The sequence below is a fragment of the Rhopilema esculentum genome, chromosome 8, assembly GCF_057945365.1.
Source record: "Rhopilema esculentum isolate cy_ngs chromosome 8, ASM5794536v1, whole genome shotgun sequence".
Lineage (NCBI taxonomy): Eukaryota > Metazoa > Cnidaria > Scyphozoa > Rhizostomeae > Rhizostomatidae > Rhopilema > Rhopilema esculentum.
The window spans coordinates 6,290,117-6,315,449 of record NC_142822.1 but is presented as its reverse complement, the minus strand read 5'-3'; the positions used below and the strand labels follow the sequence as shown (position 1 = coordinate 6,315,449).

The following is a 25,333-nucleotide window of genomic DNA, read 5'->3' as shown; positions in this document are numbered from 1 at the left end:
TGTATGGTATGCCTCCACTTTTTTAATCATGTAGAGTATAACCTGAGTTCTTTAATGATTCCTAAATAAGTAAGTTTTTGAATAAAGCGAGTAATTTGAAAAAAATTGTAGCCAGTGTACTGCACTCTACGAAAACCGATTGAAATACGGTTAAAATAATACTATCCGTTGGAAGTATTTGTTTTTTGAGATTGTTTCATTGCAACATGTTGAAAGAGTTAAAAATTTCGCTCTACAAGTCTCTTTATAGAATGAAATCGATGTTAAAAAAGCTATAAAGACATGTTTTTGCAACCCTAGACACGTTTTTTCAGCATGTTTGTTTTGTTCAAATAGCAATTAGTATGTTTAAACACTATCTAAATGCAGAAGTATCCACTTGGTCGAAAACGAGACTTTCAGCATCGAAATGAGGCTGAAAGCCCCCGAATTTGCCCGTATAACATCGATTTTCGGAATAAGCGCCCTAAGGTTGACCAAATTTTTCATTCATTCGATTAATCTCACGACACTTTCTCCGCCTGGTCTACTGCAATGAACGCATATGAAATTTTTCGATATTGAATTTGCCAGCTGTCCATCACAAGTGCAATTCTCAAAGAATACAATATCACCATAGCAAACCACAGATTATCAGTTAATTTCAGACAGCATTTTGAACATCAGCAGCAAATTTGCAAGTGCAATTCTCAAAGACGGCATGGTCCTTGCTTCATCAAAAAGATGATCAAGATTCGATAGAAAATTTCTCTGCGGTAGATCAGTTGTTGAGATATTGAAAATAGACCTTGTCTCACATTTGACATTACTCTCTCGACCCGTAGCAACCATGTGGCAGCCATCTGTTTACATTTCGTTCATACTGGGAGTTAAGCAGTAATAGCTAGAAGCATCACAGCAAGATACCAGTTTTACTAGTTTCTTTGATTTCTTTCATGGAAATGTAATTTCATTAAGAACGAAGAGGTAGACTTCAATTGAGATTCAGTTCTTTGGGGCAAAAATGATTGACTTTGATGTCAAGCTACTGACGATATTTTCACAATTGACGTGGCCTAATTGCAGACCAATCTGCAAAACGAGACCTCTGTATGCAAACAGCAAGTTAACGTTTGACATGTGTATCTAACTTCTGGAAAACGCTGATATTTTTGCTTTTTCTATGTGCTCATGTCATCCTGTCCTTGCACAAATTTGATTGTGCTTTCTGTACTCTGTTTCTGCTGTCAAATGTCTAATCAAGATTTGGTGCCCAAAGGAACCTTTATAGGCCTTCTCTTTTTTGTGGGTTTCTTATCATATCTTCCCCTAAAGTGGCTTGAGGAAGTGAATAACAGAACCTCTCTATTTCTATAATTCAGCCATCGTATTACTCTTAGGTCTTCGAATTTTTTGTTAGCTGCACACGTTGAGATTACAAAAACAAATAAACTTTCGGCCCTTTTCAATTAGCTCATGGTTTTCCTCGCGCGTAAGGCAACGTTCAAAAAGTCTCTTTCATAAAGAGCAAAAAAAATACCAAACAACTTTAACATTGTTCTACACACGTGCCATTCCCTCGCCTTTAACGTTTTTTGCTTATTCCTGAAACCCAATGCTGTGTTATAGCCATCAAAACAACCTGATTTCCGTTTTCGAAGCAAATTTATAGAATCTATTGCTAAATCCTATTAAAGAAACATTCGATTCAACAAAGTCTCAAGGAAAGAAGATTCGTTTGATTCAATTCGACACAGTATGACTGTGTAAAAGGGACCTAACGCTCAAAATCCGGGCTAGGATTGGGAGTCTCTGTGATCTCTTATCACCAAGCTTGTTTGCGCATTCCTTAAATTCAAGTGGGCTTTTAGTTATTTTCTGCATCATCCTTGGGCCATCCGTTAAGGTTATTTGCTAAGATTTGGCAAAGGCGAGGCAGGCAAAAATTAATTGGAATTGTATGGCACGCTAATTTTTCTTGTTGAAAGACGGCATAAGATTTTGATTTCAAAGCTCACAAAATTTATGAATTCTAGAAAAAGTCAAGCCTCTATAATTGTGGCTGATGATTGAGAAAATCAAATCTGGAAATAAAGTTTGCTTTTCAAGAAGCTTGTGAAACATAATTTCAAGCAGACTTTCGATTTTAAGTTAAAACTCCGTTGAAAGTCTAAATATCTAAATATCTTTAATACAGACCTTCTTAGAACAGATACAATGCCTTTCAGAGAATATTTTATAAATCTTATGTTCTCTACTTTCTTTTAACCCCCTGAGTCTACAACCAACAAGGTGCACTGGCAGGTTCTATAATTCCATAGAAAATAATTCCATTAGTGGCAATTTAATCGCATCACCAACTGACCACTGGCCTAGCTTTATGCTGATTGATAAACAAACTAACAAGAAAAATAGATCATATATCAAAAAACGTGATTTTAGAGATTTTAATAATGAAAAATAAAAAAATGACGTAAGGTCGTTAAAATTTGATTTATCCGACTTGTCCAGGTCAAACGTAAATAAAAAAAACATATTCTAAGAAAAAATCTTAGAACAAATTAATAAGCATGCCCCTTTACAAATATTATCTAAAAAGCAATTCTAAATGCAGCAAAAACCTTAGATAACAAAAGATATCTTAAAATCCATATCAATAAAAAATAAATATTATAAGAATATTTTTTGGTATGAATGCTATAAATACAAAAGAAATATTTTAAATCGTCTCATCAGACGAAGTAAAGTTAACAATTTTAGATCATATTTTGACTCATGTAGAAATAATTCGAAACAAATTTGGAAAGATATTAATGAATTAATTAACGGACATAAGGACAAGGCAACAAAAGACATTTCCTTTATCATCGATGGAAAATTGGTTAAAGACCAAAAATAATTGCAAATGAATTTAACAATTATTTCACTGGCATTGCCAAAAACCTGATGAGTAAAATCCGTAAAACTAATAAAGTATTTAGTGATTACCTGAATAACCCTCAGGAAAATAGCTTTGCTGTATCACCTGTACTAGAGGTATTAGATTAAAATTGATAATTTGGATGAATCCAAAGCTCCAGACTGTTATGACATTCCTGCTAAACTGATTAAAGCTATCCAAAGCTCAATTGTCAAACCTTCAACTGATATTATAAATGCTTCATTTAGTACTGGCTATTACCCCAAAGCACTTATGTTTTCTAAGGTATAACCTATATTCGAAGCTAACTCCCCACATGAAGCTTCCAATTACCGTCCAGCTTAGCTTTGTTACCCTTAATAAACAAGATTTAGTTGAAACTCATGTACTCTAGGTTGATTAAATTTCTCGAAACAAATAAAACACTGTATCGTCACCAATTTGATTTTCAGAAAAAAGTCGACATCGTTGGTTATTTTTTATGTTTGTGCTAAGCTAATTGAAGCAATAGAAGCTAGAAAATTTTCTTGTTGTATATTCCTTGATTTTGCAAAAGCTTTTGACACAGTTGACCACACAATACTATTACGTAAACTCGAATATTATTGCATTAGAGGTGTTACCTTGGAGTGGTTCAAATCCTATTTGAATGAGAGACCCAAAAGAGTTTATGTAGGTGTTGAGCTCCCTAACGACATGGATGTTAAATATGGCCTACCTCAAGGTAGTGTTTTGAGCCCCTTGTTCTTCTTTCTTTATATAAAAGACATGCCTAGTGCATCTAAAACTTTAAATGTCCATCTATTTGCAGATTATACCAGTTTGTTATAATCTCGCCTGTGCCAAATCCTTTTTTAATCTGTTTTTCTTTTATTCGGGCTACCACAAAGACCAAGGTACAATTTTTTGTTTGGGGGGGGGGGGGGCAGCCGTGATAAATAAGTGAAACAACAGCCATATTTTACAAAATAAAAATAGTTTATTTATGCTACTTAAGTTTTCTTAAGCCTAGGTTTATTCTTTTGACAGCTTTTTGCGTATTAACATGATATTTGAGGATTGATTGACGGTTGCAGATATGTGTTTCTCATGCGTTGCAGGCGTTGAATTCATACTATGCAACTCGTCGATTCTATTTAAAATACCAATTTGGGCATTGAGTGAAAGGAGTACCTGCATCTCTGTGGGACTCCCAAGCTGCATTCTGACCCATTCACATAATTACAATCTTAAACGGAGTTCATTTACATGGCGTTTAATGGAGTTTCAAACATTCTCTTTTTAATAATTTAAAATCCAAAAAGAGACCCCCAACTATTTTAAATCTTCCAATCACAATTACGACAATATGAACAAAATCGCACTAATTCCAGGAATAACTTGCAATAGGAAGTGAATTAATCCCCAAGGTAGATGCTCGAGGGTTATATTCAAAGGTTGAAGTTTAGGTAAAATAAAAGATTTGCAATATACAATATTTCCCGTTAGTGCTTTGTCCTAATATAATATTCTTTTTCTTGACAGAAGTCGGCCCTAGAATATCTTAGGCCCTCGGCCCTGGTATTGATTTATCCGCCAATAATTTATCCTGTATTTACTGAATACTATTTCACAGTAGCCAATTTCTCAGGGTTATATGAACGAATTTTACAGATTGACCATAGGGGGGCGATTCTCCAACAATTTTAGCAGAAAGAAAGAATGGCCCAAAAACAACCCATCTTATTGCAAGACAGGACAAATATTTAAAATCAAACTTGAATTCTTCTTTTGAAAATTTTGACAGTACACATGGTGATGGGTAAATGGCTGCCAGGGGAGGCCGAAAGCTGGGGGCTCGGACTGGGGGCCTGGGCTGGGGGCTTGGGCTAGTGGCTGGGGCTGGGGGCTTGGGCTGGTGGCTGGGGGCTGGGGGCTTGGGCTGGGGGCTGGACCCTGTTAAACTGCATTTTGTTTCCGTTAAAACAATGCCCTGATTGAGAAGCAATACAAGTCCCGCCACTGAGGACATGCATAGTATAACTTTTTAGGTGAGCATCACTCATATTTCACTTTGATCAGAGCTAGATTTTACTTTTTTGAATTGAAAACAGACAGATACACTTGAATTTATAAAGACGGACATTTCGATGTTTGGATTTGTTCGGGAGACGAAACCTTCAGTCCTTTGTTTCGAAACATTACCGTCTTAAACCAATCAGTGCTCAGGGTCATGGCACATGCGCATTAATACGAATATTGGCACAGCTGTTCTGTATGGGACCACACAACTCTAGAACTTCCCGCCAGAGCTTCAAGTGCTAATGCGCATGTGCAATGACCCTGAAGACGGGCATGACTCATCTCCCGAACAAGGATTGTTAATAGAAAACATGGGATCTTTTTTAGAAGCGCGTAAGCCCGTGAGAACTTAAGTAGTTAAGGCGCTGGAAAGAGGAAAGAGCGAGTGTAGATGATTTATTGATTGGAATAGAAAAGAGACTGTTAAATATCATTCAGCTCTCCGAGTAACAAAGTTAATAGCAGAAGCTGCCTGACATATGTCAATTCTAAGGACTGTGGAGGCACATAATGTTTCATTCTGCACTTATCCTAACATGTGATTCAGTCGTTACTAGGAAATATAATCATGTATCAGTGACTGGGAACATTGGTAGCGAACTGTGAGCGGAGTGTGGAATGGAAACAATTACTGCTTAATAGGCAATTGGAACAACTAAGCAGCAGATGATTCCTTGAGCAGGGAAATTTAATATTTTCACAATTGTTTCTTAATAATTCAAAAAGGTTGAGCACTGGCGTTTGTTATATCCCGTCAAAGTACAAATCTGCAATGAATTATTGACATTGAACGGCAAAGTCAGCTGTCAGAGCCTTAAGTAACGGGAGTGTGTCGCTAGAATGTGCCCATAGATTCATCGAAGTGAGCTCTTAATATGCAAACAAGATTAAGGAAATTTTTTTCTTTCCTTTGCCAAAGCACCTCGTCATCTACTATTCATAGCAGAATCCCAATTAAGCGAGCCTCCCATCAACCCACTTCCTGGCATAACAAACCGAATTCCATCCATCCCGTCCCGTCTAACGAGTCCTTGGTTAATGTAACTCTTTTTTTCAGCAAACTGGCCTTCCTTCATAGTTATCAGGATTTCATTTTTTCAAACGTTACTGTCACCCGTGAGGAATATGAGAATCACACCCCCCTTTTTTATAAGAAGCTTTAAATAAATTTCAAACTTCTATGAGATTGGCTTGTTAGCATAAAACATTTGATGCAAACAGCAATGTTCTTGGAAAGACACACAAATTGTTAATGACCAACTTCAAATGTCTTTATAAAAAATAAACAACTTTTTCAGAAGCATTACATATAGAACCCGAAATGTCTAAGTTAGTGACATTATATTCAAAAGTCTCTTCAGAAAGTATTGGTATGGAAATTTGCCCCTGTGGCTTGTAAAAGAATGGGTGTATTACGTAACCCAGGAATATCATTCCATGCTTCCAATGCTGTTTAGTGAAAGTTGATCTTCGCAAATCCTGTTCGGCACCTGGAAATCTGGAGATCTTTACATCGAAAAAAATCTTGCAGTCTTGTTGATGCAAACTTTTGCCGAAATCTAGTTGCCGAGAAATTTTGTCGAAAATCAAATAAAAACGTATTAAAATTTGTCATATAAACGGCTGCTAATGGGTACCAGACTGAAGATGTAAAACAAAATTACTGCCATGAGCTATTTATTGTAAACTCAAAAAATGTTCGAATTTCCAACCCCTATGTTTACTTTGCCACAGATAATTGCGACTTTTTTTTGCTTAGTTGATAGTGACCCTTTTGTTTGAAAGTGCCAATGGCAACGTTTACATTGATGACAAATTTTCAGGTGTAAAAACAATTTTCGCTTCGTAGCCTAAGAATGTTAGTAAAATTTCTGTTTGAGGATATCGATGACAGTAAAGCAAGAAAATGACCATGTTTTCCTATGTATGTCATTTGAGGTGAGAGTAATCACAAGAAATCCAGTGTTTTGGTGCTGATGGTGTCGTATAGTGTATAGTGAGATACTGTCAAGGCTGCATAGATTGTTGATGATGGAGGCAATGATGGGGACTTTGTAATCTTAGACAAATTTTACCATCTGGACAAGATGAGATGGTATTGTAAAACTGACAAAGACTACTGCTGAGCAGGATATCACTCTACGAAAATATCCTACACCTTCGACACAAATCTTTTGATATTGAGAAAAATCTCCTGACAATCCTTAAAAATCGCTTTGTGTTATAAAACTTCTCATACGCTATTTGAGAAGAACGATACTCCCTTCGACTACTGCTTTGCATTGCAAAACGCTCCTTTAAGTTCTTTTCTGAATAGATATTTCAATCAATCATGCCATTGTCATTGCCTGGATTGTGTTCTAAGATGGTTAAAGCAATTTCAATGAAGGAACATGCTTAGCAGACATGCACTAATGGTGGCCATATTCTATTATGATTAGTGTCTTGATTTTTGCTTATGCAAACATATTTTACCGTCAATTAGAAACCAGCTTTCCTGCATTTAATCCTAGCTAGACTTATTAAATGCAGCGAATGAACAACTTAATCTATAGTACATGTATTCGTTGCCGTTCAATCGCCATTCCCTTTGATTTGGTAATCAAGTCAACAGTACGTAGCCGGTAAACTTGCTAGAAATGCAACTTAACATGTTTTGAATGAAATCCAAAGAATAGGAATTATCTATAAAGCATACCCTTACAAAACATATCAATGAACAAATGCTTCGTAAATTCACGTCAGTAAAATACATGCTTGCGTGTGGCATTTAAAAAAGGGATACCAGGGATTAACTGAAACAAGAATTTCCATTTAAAATTTGCTGAAATGGAGCGAGTTGCGTCAGAGCCATAGATTCCTATTTGCACAACTGTCTGCAATGCTAAAGAAAACGCATTAAAGATATTTGCAACTGATATAAATGCTTCTGATATAGATGTCAAATTCACTGCCTCACTCACACTATTTACTTAGACAAGAGTACACCAAATATCAATTATGGAAAGTAGATGATGACGAGCAAATGGCTTGAAGGGCTGTTTCGTCTTTTCAACTTCAGATCGATTATCGAAACGAATTTTGCTAGAGCGATCAGAGACGCCGGAAAAGCTGCAGGACAGGGGGCGAACCGCCAAGAGATAGGGCAAACAATATCAAAATAAATAGAATTGCTGAAGTATTAAATGACAGTAGCAATGTTTCGAATACAAGTCTGTTCAAACTTGATTCACTCTGGCAGCATGACTGAGCGACAGCACTTTTGAGCCTGGACATAATTTGACTTCTTCATTCGCATCAAGCTCAGGACCCTTTTTCGCTGCGGTGTGCGATCTTGTTTCGCTGCGAATGAGCAATCCTTTTCTCGTTTTTAAAAGTGCGACCCTCTTACGCCTCAAATTGACCATCCTTTTTCGCTGCGAATGCTCAATCCATTTTCACTCCAAAATGCGCGATTTTTTTCGCTACAAATGCGGGATCCTTCGTGGTCGCGTTTGCCGACTTGCTATTTCGTTTATTATTTTTTTGCTAAAGGCGCATGAAAAGGTTGTAACTAAAATAGAATCTGACTTTGAGATACGAACGCCAGATCTATGAGAACATTTGGCATTTGTTCCGGAAAATTTTAAACACTTCCAAGATTTTTCAAAACTGGCTCGTCTTTACAAAGTCTAGGACGTCCCAAAGTTAGTCACTTGCCTTGCCGTTTTTTGAAAGCGTCCGACGTCAATGGTTTACTAAGAGAATGATGAAGCCAAAGCTATTAAACAGACATCCCAGTATTTGCGCTATTGACTTTGTTCTGGTTACACATTTGTTGGATCTTCAAGCAGAGAAATTTTTATAAATAAATATTAGATAAATTGACATAAATCAAGATAAGCTAATGAAAAAAAACAAACAAAACACTGCCTTGTTCTGAGCTTTGAACAGTATACCTATTAAGCGGAGTTGCAACTTAAACTCCGTAAGCAACTTAAACACCCTGCGTGCATTGAGCACTTTCAAAAATACAGATAAAGAATAATCGTCATTATTTCTGAGTCTTTACTTATTTTGAATGAAATTTAGATGAAGTGAAACTAATGACAAATCACCCCTAGATTAATCAGATATCCAAATATGTTTTCTAGTGCCAAAAATAAACAAAACATTAGTTAAACTGTAACAAAAAAGTTTATGATTGCATCTCCGAATAGAGTTGTATATGGTTGTGTACGCTGTCGGTACCAGATGACCTAATGTCCTTATCGGTGTATAGAATGTAAATATAAGTATTTTTTCTCTTTGAATTTTTGTATTGATGATGTAAATCTAAGCAACTTGCAAGATTGTGTGTTAAAATTAAGTTTAAGTATAAAGAGAAAATAAATTCTATAACATATGAATGATGGTCAAAAATTGCAAAAACTTGATCTCAAGTGGCTACGGCTGACCCAGTAACTAAACATTGCTTATTCTAGATCATATATGATACATCAAGAACACGTATTTTGGTTACTTGAATCTTAGAAAAAAAGGTTGAGAAATCAAGTGCAAAAATAATAATATAAATAGAAATTATAGAACATCACATGTTCATAAGAGAGACCAAAAGTACAATTCATTCATTCAAAATCATATTTCAATCGTGAAGTTTGAAGCCTAGCAATGCTATATCATGATTTCTCTCACTGTCTAGGCGTGCGCAACTAAAATGTTTCCAGTATCAAAAATGTATTGCAAAATTACCTACTCCGACTGGTTAGTCACCCAAAAGCCCATCGAGTCTTTCGAGAGAGAAGCAGCATCTCTGATCGACACGTTTTGAATGTGTAGTGTAGGCAGGTGCGCGAATATCGCTCTTGACTTTTTGTATTCCATGTGAGTTGAAGAGAACAAAGCCGGCTCTTGCATTGTAAATGATTGACCATAGTTGACCAAATTTCTGGTTTAATTTGAAATTAATCGCCTTATATTTTGCTTTCTAGCATTTCTTTTAGTCGAAAACACTCTTCTAACTCTGTTCCTGAAGAGGCGTTCTAAAGAGCTTTTATTTACTATATTTAGAGAGCTAGATAATATACCTTAACCGTTTCTACGCAACTAAATCATAGATGAAAATAAATACCGAAGTGCGAAAAGATGATAATTCGTAGAAGTAGGCTTCTATCAATTGATGAAAAATAAAATTTTGAATTAGGGATTGAAATTGTTATAAAAACAATTGATAATGTGGTTAGCGTGTCTAAAAAGCCAGCTCTATGCGATAAAATAGTCGCACTTCCTATTGTATGGTTCTAAGATCGTTAGATAATTAAACATCTAGTACTTTTGTTTGGCTAATAAGCCTTAAAGATGATGCGAGGAATGGCAGAGTTGGTGGTGTAATCAGGGTAAATGCGATTAACAAAAAGAAAGAGCTTTGACTTTGAAAGAATAGTTGCAGATATATGGTTATCAGTGGACATATATAATGAAAGGCCAGAAACAAAGAGACCAGAACCAAAGAGAGATTTGCAGGACTTACATATCCACTCAAATTCATTCTCTCAAACTGCGATGAGGTCATCAAACGGTAACATCTCGTAAGTTCAGCATTACGAAAGCTTCATTTGCAAGTCTTTGATAATCTCATCAAGCCAATGGTTGCATGCTTATCTTAAACATTTATTAACATAAACATAAAAGTACATTTCTCAAACAACGCGCCTAATTATTTAGATCAATGACGTCATTCTCTCAATGGGGGAATCGCTTGTTATGGCTATCCCTGAATTGCGGCATTCAGTCTCTGCTTTTGCATCAAGTAGAGCTATTGAGTGCTGAAGATGGGTGGAAGAATAGGATACAGAGAAAAGAACGTTGTGCTATGTGGAGACTCTATTCTTAGATTCTTGTGATAGTAAGAACTATTTGTGATTCACAGAGGTGTTATTGGTGAAGTTTATCTTTTAATAAAAGTTTGGTTCTGAAGTATTTACCTTTATATAAAAAGGCGTGGTTTTAAAATGCAGTGGCTTTGAGTTTCTTTCAACCCGTTACTATAAACCTGTCTATGCTGAATAGTAAGATTTCAGAATGTATTTTCATTCATAAAAGTTGACTTTATCAAAATTTTCTTTGGCCTAAGACACGCAAGGTTGATAAACACTGATTTTTAAGGGCAGAACATTTACGATCAAACATTTGCTTGATTATTCTTATTTTTTTATGTGGAACAATATCAATTTCCAGCTTTACAGGCATGGAAAATATACTCCTGATATGTTTATATAATTCTAAATATTATAATGTGATAGCCGTAATCTCACATTGAATTCACAAACTAGCAAACATTTAAAAAGGACAGTTTTTAGCAATGTAAATAGGGAATACATTAATCTAATTTAGTTCTACTCACCCTTAATTTATCAGCATGCCATTCAGTGGATCTATCAATTTCGTTATAATACAGAATTCTGATTACCAAGCAACTTCTCTGGTTCCTATAAAACGCAAAAAACTAAGTTGTTACAGACTGTTGGGGTCCATCTGTCAAGATCATTTTGGAGCAAATACTATTACATTGAGTGCAGCGTGTGGACTTTGAGACAAAATTTTGTCTGAGAATTCTTGTGTCCAAAGCATAAACTTGTCAGAAGCTTGTCTTGAAAGTTTGCATTCTGGAATTTTTTTTTGAGCTTGCGCAGAAGCAAAAACACAAGAAATTGAATAAATATTGTTCCTGGGGTTGCAAAGTGAATATCTTCTTCCCAACGTATATACGCTTAAAAAATCTGCATTCTGGAATTTTTTTTTTGAGCTTGCGCAGAAGCAAAAACACAAGAAATCGAATAAATATTGTTCCTGGGGTTGCAAAGTGAATATCTTCTTCCCAACGTATATACGCTTAAAAAATTTAGTTCAAACAAATAACATCATCGTCTTTCGAAAAGTCACTATTGTTTTCCAATTCTCTTTCCTCTGTCTTATAAAAAATCATGACCTACAAGAAGTGGTTCGTCATAATTTTGTTTCGTGATACCTTTCAAACATCCCCTATGATATTGGACATATTCAAAAACGTTTGCTTTCGATTAACATGCTGTGCAAAAGAATCATGTCAGAGTTAGGTGGTGCAAGATGACCATGCAAGAAAGTGGCAAAATGAAAGTCACCGAAGCAGCGGCAGATTAAGGGAAAATTAGAAGGAGGGGCAGTTGGTAGTGGGGGCGCTGAAAATTTTTCAGAAATTTATGACGAGTGTACGCTGTATTCACTTTGTAATGAAATTGTTCACAATAATGTTGTATACTTTGAGGAAATCTTTGAAGCAAATTAATCTAGAAGTCTCAGAAACTTGTTCACTTGCTTTTCATACTTCAAAAGGGGCGCAAAATTTCCAAAAAGGGGTGCTAGACTTGCTTCAACTCGGCGAGGGAGAGGCAACTGCCCCTAGTTGCCCCCTCCCTAAATCCGCAACTGCACCCAAGGGGCATTCAACTTTGCAGAGCCATGGATTCATTCCCTAGGAAAATTTGATTTTAATGCCACCTTTTGGCTATAGTGGCATCTTGAGAAACCAAAGCCAGACAATTTAGTTACTTAATTTGAACTGAATGACACCAGCTACAAGGATCCTTTTCAAGTAGAAAACTTTCAATAAGTACTACATATTGGCCACATATTTCAAGTTTCTAATTCATAGATAGCTTGAAATGAGCAAATTTTATCAATAAAAGGAGCACGCATCGTGAAGGAAGAAAAATTGGGAGCTTGTGTCCTCCCAAGTACCCTTGTTTTCCAGCTGCTAGTTCAGCGCAGGAAAGTAGCATGTGCACCTGGGACCAAGCCCAAATATCGCAAAATGTTTAGCATTGGTTTTATTTTCTTTTCTTTTTACAAAACAGGGTCTCTGTCTTCAAAAGCAACCAAGTACACAAAGAGTTAGCTCAAGAAATAGCATAGTTCTCTTCCAAGATGAGGATACAAATTGAAAACATTCCAATGAAGAACACCGATTAGGAGATCAATGTTTGCCAAGGAAGTAAGTTTTTTCCGAAAATCTTTTATCCGACATCTTTAAAAGCGCCTGAAAGTATATTCTCGTCAGAAATTCATTGTTCTTAATACATCGTTCTGAGATTTAAAAAGCCAATATTCGTTGGAAAATGAGGGGGAAAAATCTAAATGCTTCTTGTTTGAACATAAATGCACAATTCGACTGAAGACAGATGCACGCATTAATAAACATACTAAGTACTTTAAGATAATTAATCTGTTGCGACCTAAAAGCATTATCGTGCACTACGTGTAAAAATCTTAGAAGAACTCAAGACTCACAACTCAAAACTATCTGATAAATCTACACGTATGTGAGGTTCTTTTATATCAATTTCCAAATCAGACGGATGAATAAAACAAAAAACCCCAAAAAGTTATCAAAAGTGGCGCTGATTTCTTGTCTTTCTCAAAATTGTTCAGCTATAAAACTTCGGTACGTCTTATCAAAGGAAGTCATTTAATGAAAATAGCTTTTATAAAAACGTGCATGCTTTAAAGGTAATTTGTGAATACTGCAAAGGTCAGGATTTTCTTAAATTGAAGAGTACCACAAGGATACATTCTCGGGTCATAGATTACATTGAGGAAATCAAATAATGTCCACTTCAAAGCTGATATGATGATGCTACTTTAATGGTTCCAGCATAGCTTGAGTGTGAACAGATATTTGCACTTTTTATGTACAATGAAAAGTGGTATACAATTAGTAATAACAAGAAGGAAAGAGTGCAATCAGAAATAAAGTCAAAGGCATGTTCATTAAACCACTGCTAGTACAAATCTCTTTGAGCTTTCAGTTTTAAGGAATACCGCATTTGAAAATCCCTCTTGTAGACACGTGCACATGCTGTCACACTTTGATTATGATTTGCCATACCATATGCGCAGAGAGTTGCCGGTGTGAAAAGCTTTTAAGCATATCTAAAAACTGTACCGCTCCTCTATGCCGATTCTTCTTTGACGTTCATGTCCCAAGCTTTGATGTTAATCATAAAAAAGCCGGTAGAGCATTCGAGTTCAAATGTCTTCATTCAATGAAGGGCAAAAGAGTTTAAGTTTTCATCAAATGCTCTATTTAGAGTATTGAATTGTGTTATCTGCCATAAAATTATGAAATAGTCACACATGATACAACAGTCGAATATTACCAAAATAATTTGCTGGCTTCCCTATGAAACGACTCTGATGAAGATCATTATAAAAAAGATCGCACATCTAGAAACATCTTGCAGTTCTCTTTTAGATGGTATGGTCAAAGTTAAGAAATTCTACCAAAAATCTTCATGATGTCTTACTTCTTAACTCTTTGTTTCACCAAAAAATACCAATTTTCAAACCAAGGCAAATTGCCAGTTCCCTCGAAAATGTTGTAAGACATTTGTAATTGCAGGTAAGCACGTGATGCCTTAAAGGTAGCACGAGGCATCGTGCCAGGTATTATATCTATCTGATCGTACCACCTGTATAATTTACCCTTAAATAGAGTTTTGATGTAAAGAAATGAGGGAAAAAATGAAGAGGGCGAAGAGCACATGTGGCGGCCTTTGAGCCTGCCGTGTCCTGGGCACTGCAGTGTAGATTTCTACAATAGATAAAAAAGAACAAAGAAACATCAAGAAGTGTGATCTCTGGCTCATCTCTGTTATGTTGTCTTCCATCCACAACCGTATGGTTGACGGGAAACCACGACCACGATTATTCTTCAGCCAAGCACCACGATTATTCTTCAACCAAGCACCACGATTATTCTTCAACCAAGCCCCACGATTATTCTTCAACCAACAACCAATAGCTCTACCAATCAATGAGCGAGCCTCAACCAAATTTCCTCGCAAGTTAAAAGCAGTATCGCTTATAACAAAAACCTGCGCTGTCAAAATAAATTAACAATGATAGATAATATTAACAGTGGAAGAAGCTCCTGTCCCCTAGCATATATCCAATCCGGCGCGGCAGACAAACTATGCCGTTAAAATGGAATAGAAAAGCCAGCAGTTACTTACTGCATTACACCAATCGTGAAATCATGGACACCAGAACATATGTCATTACAACAGGATCATCCAGTACACGTAACAGTTTCAAATATAGATTTTGCTTGATGTGATATGTAGATCTACTCCCTAGTTACGTAGCCAATCAAATATGCTCTCATTAACCCCCCCTCCCTCCCCCCACCGCCCCTCCCTCAAAAGGTCTCTTATGACTGCATAGAAAAAGCAGAGGTCTACCGTACCGTTAAGCAGTTTACAATTCAACTTTGATTTTAAAATAAACTTTACGTAGAGAAAAAAGAAAAATAACTAATACTTTATATTCTTATTGTGTGCAAACCGTGCTTAGAACATCTTTACATTTAGACGTTGGTACGAAATCAATTCTTAGTAAGTTTATTTTGTCATTCAAAAATGACTGAATGTTAAACAAGACAAGAAACTCCTTTAATTGAGCTGAGAAAAGTTTGATTAACAGTTGAAATTCAACGTGATAAGTGGGAATCATTGAAACTGAGAATTTTCATAATCTCAAGACACTTGAATGCTAAATTATTAACAGTCAAGGAAAATATAAAGAGCAAGATGACCCGCGGCTTAAAAGTTTCTCTCTTTTGGCTACCCTTGAATGTTTGCACGAGACACGGAGCCTGAGAGTATTCGCTTCTGGTTAATCCTTTTGATAAATTTCAAGGCTTTTCTCTCAGATTATGGCCAGGATGCCCCATGTACCTAATTCATATGCTGATTCATTTGGCATCTTCTTGAAATCATTATAGGTAGCATAATTAAATAATTCACATTCACTATTTCTATCATCTTCATTCTCAACTTTGTTTCAATAACATCTGCTTTGTATCAACATACAGTTTATCTCCTCTATCTATATTCATAAGATTAATAGTATAATTTCATGATTTTATAGCTTGTGTTTTTGAAGTTTTTACTTACTACATGAATTTTATTCATACATCCATGTGTTTGCAGTAAAGGTTTCTTACTTAAAAGCGTTTGAACTTTTTGAAAGCAATAAGCCTTTCCAAGCGTCTTTCCAACGTTTTAAAAAGTAGAAAGACGTTTTAGACGCAGATCTCTTCTGCTTTTCTTCTCTGCACTTATATGATCATAGACAGTAGCTTAGCGAGGGGGAGGTAGGGGCGTGACAAGGCCCTCCACCAAGCTCAGAAGGTTGGTCACTGAGAAAAGTGTTAGATCTGCAATAAAATTGAAACCTTGGGGAAAGGGGATAATGATTCAGGCAGAAATTAAAATTGGGACTGGATTCAAGAACGGAAATTTTACCCTCATTTTGATGAAAGGGTTTATATAGAAAATTCATTCGCTATCTTGAGACATTCTCGATATCATGAACACTTTTTTACAAGAATAATTTTCATATGCACATTAACTTCTTACTCAGTGAAAACAAAGTAACAAAGGAATTCCTTCATTTAAGATAATAATATAGCTTGTTCAGAAGACATTGCCCCATCCCTCATATGCATCATCATCATCAAAGCTCTCAAATAGAGCTTTTTCGGTATATCCAATATGAGATACGAGAGCCTACAAAGCCCTAGGCTGATGTCTTCAGAACCCTATGTTCTTTAAATTCTTAACCATTCATTTCCATGCTTTCGGTTTTATGCTGGAAAATATTTCCCCAATGTTACTAATTACCTTTTGGACCCTATCAAGAAAGGCTCGTGAGCTGGGCTTGAAAGAAATCACTGGCTATTCTCTAATCTCGGTTGAAGATCTTGGTAATTATACAAAATTTACAGACGACGCTTGTGCTACGCAAGCATCCTATAATGCATTTTTAGACAGTCTGAAATCAATTTTGGTTAATCCGTAGAAGTTTACTGCCATTGTTTGGATCGTCGCCACGCTCGCAAAGGCCCATTGTTAGCAATGAGTCTTTAAATAAGATATCATATTTGGTGACAGCGGTGGGTTCGAAAGTTAAGTCCCGCGGATGTTACTTTTCTATTGGTATGCCAAGCCGAACACATGTGATCAAGCAAATCAAACGCATCAGCAACAAGAATATTGGTAGCTTTCAAACGTGAAGGAAGGGTTTCTTGAACAAAGACAAAACACATGCAAGCACTCGTTATGAAACTGTTCGTTACGACTGCTGCTCTTATCTTGCAAGTGATTTGGACAAAAAGTTCAATTGCTTTTCCACAAGTGCAGTCAAAGAAATGATAACGTTGATTAGCAGCTAATCAAAACAAGCTAATTGTAACAGTACAAATTCTACTGTAGCTGTTAATTTAGTGAAAAGCTACACAATCTTATCGCATTGTCAAGAGTTTTAAAAAGAAAACTACTATCTTAGATGGTAAAGCTCTAACATTGGTTCAGATATTCACATGATTGGAAACACTGAGCGAGCATGTGAGATAAGCAGGTAAAATTTCATCGCATCGGCAATCTATCTTTCCCGTCTTGAATCGTCATTTCACAAAACTTTAAGGCTTGCCACAAATATGATCAGATAAGTCTCAATTCTTGAAAATCGACGATTGCAAGTAATCAAGATACCTTTAGGACTTGATAAAAAACGAAAGTACTGCCAGAAATTTACTTAAAAATAGGTATTTGGGGATATGCAACTCTTCTTCATATTAACTGCTTCTCCGTATGAAGATCGAAACACCCCCTTAGCAATATTTCCCGAAGCACAAAGTTAAAGAAAACGACTGATGCAAGCACAATATGTCGTCTTTTAATGCTAAAGGAAATCTGATTTTTTGATGTAACCAATCTTTTAAACTAAAAGGTTACAATGCTATTTTGAAATTTGTTTAGTTTGAGAAAAGCTTATAAATGCATATAGATTTATCTAAACACACGCTGGCCGTGGTTTTCGTTCTTTGAAGCCATTAATTCTATTCTTCTCTTTCTTCTCTTCTCTTGAGGATCACTCAGAGGGAGTTTTACCACTTCAAATAACATTTCTTCTAATGCCTAGTTTGCATTTATCAGTCGAAACGTATATTTACCTACATGACATAGAAGTATTTGCCACTATACAGGTACGATTTGCTGCTTAAAAACTGGTTTTGCAGGGAAACGCCTTAAATGTGCTTTGTGTAGATAGTGTGAAGAATTAACATGCTTACATTTTAAAAAGGAAATGATTCGTTTTATTACTGCAGTATTGCATGGAATTCAACACTTGAAATTATGATTATTGAACAGATTCAACATAATTTTCGACGTTGTGACGTCAAAAACGCCGTTTACTAAAATTTGCAATTCAATGTTACTGCGACCTTGTTTATTCATACCTTGTTTAATTGCAAAGAATACCTCCAAGTCTTTTGAATTTATGCATCCGCCTTATCCAGTCTTGTTGATTTATTTAAACAGTTGATTAACAACTAAAAAGACCTTGAACAAATCATTGTGTTCGTCTGGTTTTGCTATGGGTTTGTTTGAGTTTCCCCCGGTATATTAACAAAGTTCTCTGATACCTCCCTGTTCGTCAGCGTAATGATTAAATATGCATTATGTACGTCATTGACTGAATCAGGCATGGACAAATCTATTAGGTCGACATGCAGAGTAATTCGATTAATGATCTATGTAAGCACTTGCTTTTGGCATATATTTGAAGTGAAAGAAACCTCACAGATGCATTGATTTGCCACGATATCATCACATTCTGAAAGCAGACATACAATCACTGCCAAAAGTCTTGGAACACTAACGTACGTTTTGAAAGGCAAATTCAGCCATCCCCCTCTCCCCCTAGAAACAACGTTGATTTACTATAGAAAAAGGAAAGTGGTTATGGAGTACGCTTTTTTGTGGATTGTTTGATATTTTTCTATACTTTCAACATTGTTTTGGGGGGAAAGGGGGCTGGAAGTGATAGTATTCAAGAAAACAAATGAAAAATAGAAAAGCACAGCGCAAAGTGTTAGGTGTTCCAAGTAATCTTGGCAGTGATTGTAGCTCAGAGGTCATGCTTGCGTGTTTACAATAAGCACTTATCAAATGCAATACAGGCTGAACATAAACAAAAGCCACAAATGTTACACGATCGTCAACTCTGGCCAATTTACTGGTTGGTAGTGATGTTTATGTTTGGTTTGGTGATTCATTGAAGTGATTTTATTTCCGTAATAAAAAAGAGAGATCAGTGGGATAGTTGACACTTTTGGTACTTTTGCATCATTCACCACTGAATAACTTCATGAAAAGCGCCTTGCATCTTCCTTTCAATTTGCTCATGAAACCGCATCATTGATGAGACCAATTTGGCATTCTTGATCGTAATGAAGGCTAACATCTCATCTCACTTAAGGAAATTACAAACAACGCGAAAATTTAGATGAACCTTCTAAATTACCTTCTCAATGCCGAAAAGTTCTCGACTCTAGGGAAATCAGGAGGTTGACTGACTTTAATGATGACCGTCGCACCTTCTCATGACCACTTCTCTTTCCCTCTCTGTTTGGCTCTCTGTTGTTTATTAATACCAGTTAGGCAAATATTGCCTCACGCTTCTATCGAGGTTCCAGTGCATCGAGGTTCCACAGCCTCAATGAACTTTATTTAATAGTCAGTACTTCGCTACTGCCTTGGACATTGCAAACAATTTCCATCCTATCAAAACCTCTATCTCTACTCATTGTTTGCGAATTCACATTTCCATAGTCTAAGACCCTGGTTTTACTCCAAGTAGTCTGCTTTTATCCAAGAGAATATAATTAGAGATTTCTTTGATAAAAGGACTTGAAAGATTACTTAATGATAAATAAAAGATTAAGCTTACTTATTCAGACGTTATTTGTTTACTCAAATAAAGGGAATACCTATGTCTTCGACCGGTTCACACGCTAATGCGACAGTCAATGGTGTTTACTTAGAAACAATTTACAGACTGGTTGAACAAAGGGTCGCTTTGCTTTGCAAGTTTGCAGTCGGGTAATGGGTACGATTTTTGTACGACCATTCAACCATCTAATCTAAAATGGCGCTAAAAAGATCAGATCTGTTTCCAATGGACGTGAACGAATCCGATTCTTTGAAAGAGGCACATTCCAGGTACTCTCGGTACCAGACATTCTCTATTAGAAAAGACAGCTGGGTCAGTGCTCCCCCTCCTTGTTCTTTTAAGTCCATATGAATCCAATTCTGAGAAAGAGGCACATTCCAGGCACCCTATGTACCAGACATTCTTTATTAGAAAAGACACCTGGGTCAGTGCTCCCTCTCCTTGTTCTTTTAAGTCCATATGAATCCAATTCTGAGAAACAGGCACATTCCAGGTACCCTATGTACCAGAGATTCTCTATTTGAAAAGACAGCTTGGGTCAGTGCTTTCCCCTCCTTTGTTATGACCGGGCAGATACAAACACAGAAACAGACGTGTCCTTAGCGCATATTCCAGTTCTCACTGTTTTCGAATTCATTGATAAGATGACATGTCATCATATGATCAGCGCAAGCAATACGTCATTAATTAGCATTGCCTAATGACACCATTAGAAAACACGATGATTCTACAGATGGGTCATCTAACATGACATCAAATGCGCACTGTCAGTTCCCTACGTTACACCTTGTTCTGATTAGTCCATATTAATATTCCTGGAACAGGTACACATCCACATCTTTGTAAATGCAACAGTTTATAGCTGAAAATAGCAGCTGCTTGATAAAAGGTCCGATTTAAAATGAAAAACAGAACAGAGCTTACAGAAATCACGGCAACCGTAGCCATTCAGTACTTATGTCACCAAATAGTTTTCTTCCTCCTGATGCTGAACTTAACAAAAAAGGCGTATATAGCATTTAAATTTTTGTTCGCTGTCTGCAAAGAGCATTTGATGTAGTGTAGTTAAAGCCAAGGGCTACATACTGTTATCCTAATAGAGCAAATAAAGCAAAATGCAAGTGCAAAATCAATTTAAAGAACTTCATATTGCTCAAAAGAGTGCTTTAAGAGTTATTTAATCCATAAAATGTTAGTCGGGTTCTTCATAAGCTTGGAGCGGAAGAGAAGAGTAGCGTCTATCAGAAGACGGAGAATTCCTCCTCCATTTCTCCGCCCCTATATTCTATTTCCTCGCTCAAAATTGTGTACCTCTAGTACCCAGGGTATAATCGGGTTTACAAAACTGTATGATGTCAATATCTTTGAAGTTCTTCGAATTAGTAAGAAAATTTGAAATTCATCGGAAAGTCTTGGTTGAATGCCAAAGCACATCAGACACTACTATAACATAACGCTAAAGCAAAAGTATCTAAGTTCAGAAAAGAAATGAAAGAGCCGTATGATTTTAAGGCTCTGTTATTAAAAGCTTAGCACAATCTCAGTAGAAAATACAATTGGCTTATTTTCGGTGATGATATTCGTACCCTTTACCATACCATACCATACCATACCATACCATACCATACCATACCACACCACACCATACCATACAATACCATACCATACCATACCATACCATAACATGCCATGCCATACCATACCATACCATACCATACCATACCATACCATACCATACCATACCATACCATACCATACCATACCATACCATACCATACCATACCATACCATACCATACCATACCATACCATACCATACCATACCATACCATACCATACCATACCATATCATACCATACCATACCATACCTTACCATACGAACCCATTTACGTCCCTGATAGCCCTATAAGGTATTTATTTATTTGAGTTGAAAATACACAATGTTTAATATGCCAAATACCAGCAATGATCTCGATTACCTTGTTGGTATACACAAACTTGTACAGAGCCACGAAGCGTCCTTTACTAGAGAATGGTATGAATAAAATATGTTGCTTTACAATCTATCAATGCTTTGGTTTTCAGCTTTTTTACCGCCTGTGTCGTTACTGAATATCCATCATTATAAATAGCATTTGCATGCAGGTTGCTTTGTATTAATTTGTCGATTTTTGTTGACTCAGAAACAATTTATTGATAGAGTTGAGCGATTCAAACATATACGAGCAATTCATCTTTTTCGGTAACTTCGCTGTTGCGGATAAGCGCGCCAAGCTCAGCATTCGGTTTTGATTGACTGTGCAAAGACGGCGGAAGGGTATCATCATTTGCTAAGCTATAGAATTCAATATACTTTACAAAGAAACCGTTTGAATATTAAAGGCGGTACCGATGCGTTTGAGTTTTGACTTTGTGTGTATTGTAGTAGAAATTTGCGCGTCCTACTAATAATACATAAAATTACTGGCAATAAATCTTGATTATGGTAATGGTTTGGGAACCCCTGATATTCTTTTCATTTATATTTATGCTCGTTATGGGTAATGTGACTTGCACATGACATGCTCATAATTTCTTTATATTCTAGCAAACATAATGTGTTTGAAATGACAAAGCTATAACTGTTTTTTCTTTGGAATTAGAAACGAAAACGCTATAACCTACATATAAGGCTGAAATTTTCTCCACACTAAACTCACTAGAGCATCAGTCAACTCTAATTCTCTAAGAGTATGGGGTCATCTCTAAGAAATTTCTCTCCTAGAGCACGCTATTGCAGGTCGTTTAAATTTTTTTTGGGTGCTACTTTTTAAATTTTAAAAATTTTTTTGTACCGTATTGCTTTGTATGAAAGAAAGGAAAATACATGAAGAAAATGAGACAAATTTTTGGAAGTTAATGTAAAGAAAATTTAAATATTTTTGCCAGAAAATGTAAAAGGCAGATAAGCAAATATTTGACTTAGCCATTCCACTTTGAATTCTAGACAAAGAATTCTAGAAACTCTCTCCTAATATTCGTATAAAAGTTTGTATAAAGGTTTTGTGATGCGCATAAGGCACTTTGTACGAGAAAAGGAAATTTTTACCTTTTTCATTTTAATCAAGTAAAATGTTTCAGGCAGTTACTTCATGTTAGTTTATATAGCCTAGTCTTAAAACACAACGCAGCAAAGATTGGTTTGTCGTATAAAGGCGTCAACAAATGGTCAGTAAAAAAATACTTGCAAAGTTAAATTAGTTACAAATATTTCCAAAACTATGTCACATGCTTTAATTACAATATTACTCAGTCTTTCAATTTATAGAGATTGCGACAAAGGAGTGTTTGAAATAGCATGAGCAATGTGAGCTCTGGACAAGACACAATTGTAATGAAAAGTCGAGTTGAAGCTCAAATTAAAACCTTGATAAAAGCTCTAATCCACATTTTGCAATAGAAAAAAACAAAATAAATTTTGATTTGCAAGAATTGAGTAAGTTTTGAATCTATTTACTCATAAATCAATTTATTTTGCTGTGCTATCTAAACAGTATAGACATGGAATGGAAAGCTTTCTCCTTTCCAATTTCGTACATTTTTGCCAGAAGTTTGCTGATATATTGCATAAAACAGGTGCATTGAACAACGTAGAAAAATCCATTTTTATGTTGCAGGCGTGTAGCTGTTTATGACAAAGCTGATCTTGATTATCACAAATGATTACATAATTCATAACCAACTTACTAAGAAATCTTGTGTCCCATATTCTAATGCGCATAACGTCCTTCAATCTCTTTACAGTTTTCAGTTTTGCTAGCGAGATATCCGATGCAGCTACTATGAAGCTACAGTATTGGCCAATCGTTCTTCCAGTGCAGGTGATATCAATCAGTAGTAGTTCCTATTCAATAGCGCTACAGTAATGAGATGCCGACAGAATGACCAATTCAAATATAGATAGCCTCTGCATTCATTAATTTTGTAAGCATTGATCAAGGTATCAAAGTTCGGCAGCTTTTCCATCTAACCACGCAAAGAACGTTAAAGGAACAAGAAGATAGAACTCATCAGTGCTGCGGATCTCAGTCCTGATATAGCTACTTGGCAATCAAATTTTTTTTTATTTTTTAAAGTAGTTGTTTTATCGCGTGGAATCTATTTTGCTTTGAAATAATTTTAAGATATATATCCCTTTGCAAGCGAGTAGCCGCAGATAAAAGTCAATGCCAAAATATAATCATAGTTCAATTGAATTCAAAGAGCTGGAGCACGTTGTCAATAAATGTCATTCAAAGTAGAAATGAAGTTTACTGAGTATTTCCTATGTTTTAAAAAGCTAAGTGAAAACACATTTGTTGAAAAGAAGTTCAATTCTTTCAAGGTTGAAATTCTTAGAAAATAACCCTTCGTCGCGCTAAGGAATCGTACTAACTGAACTTTCTAAAAGAAACACCAGGAATGTACAAAGTTCTATGGTCATTCTAAACCAATGAACTATATAAAATATATGTCTTAAAAACAATATATTTTTCCTGAAGAGGCAATTAAACTAATTGCTATGTGGATGATGAAATTGCTCTTTCTTGAGCTTTTAATTAAAAAAATGCCTTTGCGCCATAGGAAACCATTGGAGGTTTTTTGAGCATTCATATTCCCGACCAGATGATTCCAGCAATAACTAGTTTCCAGGCATAAGCAGATCAATAGTCAACCAAGATCAGTAAAAATTAATTTACGTTCTGAAGCATTATTGGGTAACATGCAAAGCTAAAAAGGACACGAATGATGGCACTTTGGCTGAAATTCACCGTCTGCATTATAACTTATTTTATTCCTTATTGTAATGTACAAATTACATTTTATGTTTGACACTGTTCATCTGGACATCATTCCATTGTTTGTTTGCGATAAGTAGAAAATCTAGTTTGAAGGTATCAGATGTTGTAGATTTTCTCGATATGAACGATTCCGCAAATATTTTGAGGAGATTACAATATGTTTTGGTGCAATTTGCTAAAATACGTCTAATATTTTGCATATTTAGCGGACTAATCAAATAAAATATATGATTGTCAAGCCTGACACAAATATTCCAATTACAATGAAATTGATTTCATTCACCAGAAGTATGAATAGTCAACAACTCACCTTTTTCTTCCTATCAAATCGACTGCAACTTTGCCTTATCTCAAATTTAGTCAATAATACTGCTTTGTTGCAAAGATATTGGACAGCTTTTGACAAGGCCATCCATCACCGTGTAGATGATTTCTGCTACAGGAAAGACTAGCTTTCGTTTCCTTTAGTAGCCTGGCTATCATGGTGTTGATATTTCACAGTAACCAGTTGTCAAAGCAAACAAGCCACCACCTGTTTTGGTATATCAGGATGCTTTGTTTAAACCGATGCATCAAACAGGCACTGCTTCTCAGTTCAGACTCAGTACGTTCCGATATACCAAATTGGTAAGGTGATAGCGTTTCAAAATTGAAATCAGCTTGTCTCAATCATGTATTTGATCGTCGACCACCATGAAATCAGCCAGCCGTGGTTCTCTTATCGATCGCACACTGATTG

The 25,333-nt window shown here is 36.0% G+C and overlaps 1 protein-coding gene across 7 annotated transcripts in view; it reads right to left on the bottom strand.

Annotated features, from left to right (window-relative positions):
- The window catches only part of LOC135694408 (prolactin-releasing peptide receptor), a 38,688-nt gene extending 13,355 nt beyond the window's left edge, over positions 1 to 25,333 (bottom strand). The window contains exons 1-2 of one of the 7 annotated variants that reach the window (XM_065213142.2): positions 24,905 to 25,333; positions 11,343 to 11,427 (exon numbers count right to left, since the gene is read on the bottom strand). The gene's annotated coding sequence lies outside the window, so the exon portion shown is untranslated. Of the gene's footprint in view, positions 1 to 9,691; positions 11,428 to 18,278; positions 21,405 to 23,500; positions 24,882 to 24,904 lie in introns of those variants that run through there. The other 6 variants (XM_065213141.2, XM_065213143.2, XM_065213144.2 and 3 more) reach the window with 6 other exon arrangements.